Source organism: Theropithecus gelada, chromosome X (genome assembly GCF_003255815.1).
Source record: "Theropithecus gelada isolate Dixy chromosome X, Tgel_1.0, whole genome shotgun sequence".
NCBI classification, from domain to species: Eukaryota; Metazoa; Chordata; class Mammalia; order Primates; family Cercopithecidae; genus Theropithecus; species Theropithecus gelada.
This window is the reverse complement of record NC_037689.1, coordinates 89891683-89898510: the sequence shown is the minus strand read 5'-3', so window position 1 is coordinate 89898510 and position 6828 is coordinate 89891683. Positions and strand designations below refer to the sequence as shown.

The 6828-nt window shown below is 35.3% G+C and overlaps 1 pseudogene; it reads right to left on the bottom strand.

Moving 5' to 3' along the window:
* Positions 1 to 680: 680 nt before the first annotated feature.
* LOC112616114 lies at positions 681 to 2430 on the bottom strand (annotated as a pseudogene).
* Between the last annotated feature and the right edge of the window lie 4398 nt (positions 2431 to 6828).

Sequence of the window (6828 nt, the reverse complement as noted above, 5' to 3'; positions counted from 1 at the left end):
TTTTCTGCCATGATTGTGTTTCCTGAGGCCTTCCCAGCCCTGGGGAACTGTGAGTCAAGTAAATCTATTTTCTTTATAAATTACCCAGTCTCAGGCAGTTTTTTATAGCAATGTGAGAACTGCCTAATACACTATCACTCACAACTCCAAAATCCATAATGATTTAAGGATGTACTTTCTCATGCTTCCCTCCTGGTTACCACCTCCACTCCAAAACAGTTCAATATAGCCATGGCTCAAGTTTAATAGGAAAAAGGAGAAACTTTTGAATAGTTTTTTGGGGTTGCCTTTGTTGTTTTGTACTTTGGTGATCTGGGTGGTACGTATTCCTCTTTGCCATTATATTGAGTAATTCCCTGAGGTATAGTCCTATGGCTAAACTGGCATCTCTTTTCCTTGATTTTTCCACATTTTCCCTGAGAATGGTATTGCCTCCAAAGCCAGAATAATCCTTACTCGTCCTGGCTTCTGGCTTCTGGCTTCTCATGTGGTTTCTCAATGGATTTCTCAGGAACTTCCTTGTCTTCATTTTTGGTGGTAGACACTACAATGAGTGACTTTCCCAGAGTGGCTGCACAAAAACTGAAGATGGCTCTTTAGGGAGCTTTTTGCACACTTCAGCATAAATTATCTTTAGGGGTTCCTGTAGATCCACAGCTACATCTGCATTTATGTTATTATTACATGGTGAAGCAGTATTTGCCATTGATAACTTTGTAGCACTTGGAGGAGAAACTGATATAGTCATCTGGTTGAAACTGTACCTCTGAACAGAGGAATTGTCTATTAGATCTTTTTCTTGCGGAGTTGTGGTTAATGTAGGAAGCTCAGCTGCACATGGAGGACTGGTACTCGAGTTGATTTACCCTGATCAGAAGTTCATTGTCTGCTCATCTACAGGCACTGGACAACAAACAACTCTTTATTATCCTTTTCTTTGTAGACAACTTTAACAGCATAAGAAATCCTATTCTCCAAAATGAGTTCCCCTGGCATTCTTGATAAAGGTGGAAAATTTGAGGCTAGTAAGCCAAACTTTGTTGTTGGATCCTTTGATTCAGCTGTTGAAGGATGGGGTCTTGGGATACTATCATCTTCTCATCACCTTCAACCTCTGAAAAGAGTTCTTCTGCTTCTACCATAGTCTCCATCCTGTTTTATCTGCACAGTGGAAGTCTCCTTTTGAAGTTAAGTTTGCTCCAGATGCTTCATTACTGTAGGATTATGTTGTTCAGTTTGGAAAGTTTCTTGAACTACATGTGTTCAATGATCCACCCTCCAATAATACAAAGCCCTCTATTTAGTGTTCTGAACCACTAGATGACCCAAAATGAGGTTTCACACACTTTTTTTTGGATGGTAGACCCATATTCATAGCAGCAGCATTTATTTTATGAGACCCTGGTGAATTAAAATTATTTGCAAAACTACCATTGGGAAAGGACGCCAGTGGTGTTTCACAGTAAAGTGCAAGATTTGGAGATCAAGACTGAGGCAAAATACCGTAGACCGAGTACTGTTGGTGAGGATTATATACAAGCTGCACAAAGACTGGTGAGGCATACTGTGCTTGAGTTTGAATGGGCTGGCTATATACACTAGAATCCATCAGTTGATAATCATTCTTAGGAAATAAAATGTATTGATGGCCTTTATCCTTGCAATGATTGGCTTGCCCTGAAATGTTTTAACTTATTCTCTTAAGCATTTAAAAGCCTGTTGTGCGTCTGTGTCTGACTGGAAAGTGATATACCAGTTGCGATTGTGTGCAAACTCACAGATTATCACTTTGGTTCAGTTTGCACTTTTGATCAAAGCTTTTACTTCCTCTATTGATGTTCCAGAAATCTAAGAATCGCAATACAATGCTTATGACTTGATCTCACTTTCTTACCCTTCTCGTCAACTTGTACCATAGGAGAAGATCTCAACACTTCAAGAATTAGATCAGGGTCTGTGGTCAACTTTTTTATTTCCTCTATGTTGGCAACTGTCCAAATTTAGATGAAATAATCAATATCCGTTGGAGATATCAAGTAAAGATCCTTTGACAACTTTTTTTTGTATGTGAAAAACACAATTCTAATTGTTTCTTCAAACATTCTTTTAAGTCTTCTGTAGAAATTGCTGAATTGTTTTCTGTAAAAACATCATATATTTGGTAATTCAGATCTTTTGGGCTTGAAATTCGTTTTCAGTTGATTCTTCAATGCCTGTAGTATTTCTTGTGATTTCACAAGATAAAGAATACATTACTTTATATTCTTTACACATGTCTCCTGAGAGCTCTGCATTACACTCAGGATGAGCACCTGATATAGCTGCTGTTTCATGCCAAGATATTTCAGTTTCATGAGTTACTTGGGTGGCATCAGTATTTTCAGAAGCAATTTTTTGCCATACTTTGGCATTAGGATTTAAACCAGTTCCTTTAGATGTTACCTGCGCATTTCACTTTTCTCCCTCCGCAGCCTCACATGTTGTTCGCCTCCCTCCCAGAGGGCCTCGAAATGTCTCCCTGTGTACTTACTATTACCAGTGAGTTTTTTTACCCTCGGATAATTTCTTATTGTTTATTAATGTCTTTTCCTTTCAGATTGAATTGTTTCCTTAGCATTCCTTTTAAGACAGGTATGGTGTTGAAGAAAACCCTCCACTTTTTTTTGTTAGGGAAAGTCTTTATTTCTCCTTCATGATTGAAGGATATTATTGTCAGATATACTATTCTAGGATATTACTTTTTCTTGAACACTTTAAATATGTCATGCCATTTTATCCTGGCCTGTAAAGATTCCACTGAAAAGTCTGCTATCAGACATGTTGGACCTTTACTGTGTGTTCTTTGTTTTTCCTTTTTCTCTTGCTGATTTTAGAATTTTTTCTTTATCCTTGGCCTTTGGGAGTTTGATTATTAGATTCCTTGAGAAAGTCCTTTTCGGGGTTAAATCTGCTTTGTGTTCTATAATGTTCTTTCACTTGGATATTGATATATTTCTCTGGGCTTGGGAAATTCTGTTACTATAGCTTCGAGTAACCTTCTTCAAGCTCACTATTTCTTTCTTCTTCTTCTTGATCAATTCTGCCATTAAAGAACTCTGATGCATTGTTCAGCATGCCAGTTGCATTTTTCAGCTCCAGAATTTCTGCTTGATTCTTTTAAATTATTTCAATCATTTTGTTAAATTTATCTGATAAAATTCTGAATTCCTCGTTCACGTTATCTTGAATTTCTTTGAGTTTCCTCAACACGGCTACTTTAAATTATGTCTGAAAGGTCCCTTCCCTGGTGCCTTACTTAATTAACTTGGTGAGGTCATATTTTCCTGGATGGTGTCAATGCTAGTAGATGTTCTTCAATGACTTGACATTGAGGAGTTAGGTATTTATTGTAGTCATCACTGCCTGGACTTATTTGTACCTGTCCCTGGGAAGACTTTCCAGATATTTGAAAGGGCTTGCTTGGATGTTGTGTTCTAAGCTGTTTCTTCTTTACAGGGCACCTGTAAACCCAGTAATGTTCTGGTTCTTGCAGACTTGTAGAGATACCATCTTGATGGTGTTTGACAAGATCCAGGAGAATTATCTGGATTACCAGCCAAAGATTCTGATTCTCTTCCCTTGTTTTTTCCCAAACAGAGTCTTTCTCTCTCTCTGTTCTGAGCCATCTAAAGCTGGGGTTGAAGTGGCACAAGCACCTCTGTGGCCACCACCACTATGACTGTGCTGGTTCAGACCTGAAGCCAGCACAGCACAACACTGGGTTTCTCTCAAGGCTTGGTGTAACAACTCCCTGGGAGCCTGAGAGTTTAAGGCTGCAGTGAGTTATGATAATGTCACTTACTACAAACTGAAAGGCTTTCAGTTTTTCCCCATTCAGTATTATACTACCTGTGGGTCCTTTGTATATGGCTTTTATTATGTTGAGATATGTTTATTCAATAAACAGTTTTTTAAGGGTTCTTATCATGAAGGGATGTTGAATTTTATCAAATGCTATTTTAGCATCAGTTAAAATAATCATAAGGTTTTTGTCATTTATACATATATTAAACCATACTTGCATCTCAGGGAAAAATCTCACTTGATCATAATGGATGATCTTTTTAATGTGTTGCTGAATTTGGTTTGGTAGTATTTTGTTGGAAATTTCTGCATCACTATTCATCCATGATATTGGCCTGTAGTTGTTTTTATTATTATTTGTTGTTGTTGTTTTGTTTTTAATGTGTCTTCAGTTTTGTTTTCAGGGTAATACTGGCCTCATAGAATGAGTTTACAAGTATTCTCTTTTCCACTGTTCTTCAGAATAATTTGAGTAGAATTGGTATTCGTTCTTCTGTAAATATTTGGTAGAATGCAGCAGTGAAACCATCAGATCTTCGGCTTTTCTTCACTGGGGAAGTATTTATTATGGCTTTGATTTTTTTTATTTGTTATTGGTCTGCTTAGGTTTCTAATTTCTCCATGGTTCAATCCTTGTAGGTGGTATGTGTTTGGGAATTTGTCTATTTTTTCTAGATTTGTCAATTTATGGCATATTGTTGCACATAGTAGCCACTAATGATGCCTTCAATTTCTGCAGTATCAGTCATAATGTCTGCTTTTAAATCTCTGATATTATTTATTAGGGTCTTCTCCCTTTTTTCTTAGTCTCCTTAAACGTTTGTCAATTTCGTTGTTCTTTTAAAAATCCAACTTTTTGTTTCATTTATCTTTTATGTTGTTTTCTCCATTTCAAATTCATTTATTTCTGCCCTCATACTTATTTTTTTCTTTTAATAATTTTGTGTTTGGTTTGCTCTTGCTTTTCTAATTTTTAGACATGCATTGTTAAAGTTATGTATTTGAAGTTTTTTTTTTTTTTCTTTTTTGATGTAGGCACTTATAGCTATAAACTTTTCTCTTAGTACTGCTTTTGCTGTATCCCATAGGCTTTGATATGTTACGTTTCCATTATAGTTTATCTCAAGAAAGTTTTCAAATTTCCTTATAATATCTTCATTGTCCCACTGGTCATTCAAAAGCATATTGTTTAGATTCCATGTGTTTTTTAGTTTCCAAATTTCCTCTTATTGATTTATCATTTTATTCCCTTGTGGTCAGATAAAATGCTTGATATATTTAAATTTTTTGAACGTTTTATGCCTTGTTTTGTCACCTAACATATTGTTTGTCCTTAAGAATAATCTATGTTCTGAGCAGAAGAATGTGTATTTTAGAGCCATTAGATGAAATGTTCTATAAATATCTGTTAAGCCCATTTGCTGTGTAGTGCAGATTAAGTCTGATGTTTCTTTGTTGAGTTTCTCTCTGGGAGATGTGCCCAATGCTGACACTGAGGTTGTAATGTCTACAGCTATTATCTTATTGGGATATATTTCTTTCTTTAGCTTTAATAATATTTGCCATATATATCTGGATGCTCCAGTGTTAGGTGCATAAAGATTTACAACCACTATATCCTGTTATTGGATTGACCCTTTTAGCATTATATAATAACCTTCTTTATCTTTTACAGTTTTTTCCTTGCAATCTATTTTCTCTGATATCAAAATAGCTACTCTTGCTCTTTTTTGGTTTTCATTGCCATGAAGTATCTTTTTCTACCTTTTTATTTTTAGTCTATGAATATCTTTGTAAGTAAAGTGTGTTTTTTTGTAGGCAATAGATCATAAGGTCTTGCTCTTTCGTGCATTCAGCCACTCTATGTCTTTTGATTGGAGAGTTTAGTCCATTCACATTCAATGTTATTAATGATAAGTAGGAACTTACTCTTGCCATTTTGTTAGTTTCCTGAACGTTTTGTCGTGTTCTCTTCCTTCTTTCCTTCCTTCCTGTCCTTCTTTGAGTGAAGATGAATTTTCTCTGGTGGTATGATTTAATTTCTTGTTTTTATTTTTATTTTTGTATCTATTGTATGTTTTTTGATTTGAGGTTACTCTGAAACTTGAAATTACTGTCTTATGACTCAGTATTTTAAACTGATGACAACTTAACACTAATTGCATAAACAAACAAAGAAAACATGCAAAAGACACTAATAAAAACTCTACACTTCAACTTTATCCTCTCACTTTTTAACTTCTTGTTGTTTCTTCTTATGTCTTATTGTACTGTGTATGCCTTGAAAAGTTGTTGTAGTCATTTTTTTATTGGTTCATCACTTAGTTTTTCTACTTAAGATATATTTATACACCACAATTACAGTGTTATAATATTCTGTGTGCTGACTATTACTAGTGAGTTTTGTATCTTCAGATAATTTATTCTTGCTCACTGAAATCCTTTGCTTTTAGATTGAAGAACATTTTTCAGCATTTGTTTTTAGGACAAATCTGGTGCTGATGTAATCCCTCAGCTTTTGTTTGTCTGAGAAAGTCTTTATTTCTCCTTTGGGGTTGAAGAATGTTTTCACCAGATATCTTCTTCTCGGGTAAAAGTTTTTTTTTTTTTTTTTTTCCTTCAGCTCTTTAAATATGCCATGACACTCTCTCCTAGACTGTAAGGTTTCCACTGAAAAGTCTGCTGCCAGATGTATTGAACCTCCATTGTATGCTATTTGTTTTTTGTTTTTGTTTTTTTTTCCTCTTGCTGGTTTTATAATCCTTTCTTTATCTTTGACCTTTGGGAGTTTGATTATTAAATGCCTTGAGATAGACTTCTTTGGGTTCTATATTCTTGGTGTTTTATAGCCTTCTTGTATCTGAATGTTGATATCATTTTCCAGATTGGGAAGTTCTCTAGTATTACCCCTTGGAATAAACTTTCCACCTGATCTTCTTCTCTACTTCCTCTTTAAGGCCAATAACTCTCAGATTTGCCCTTTTG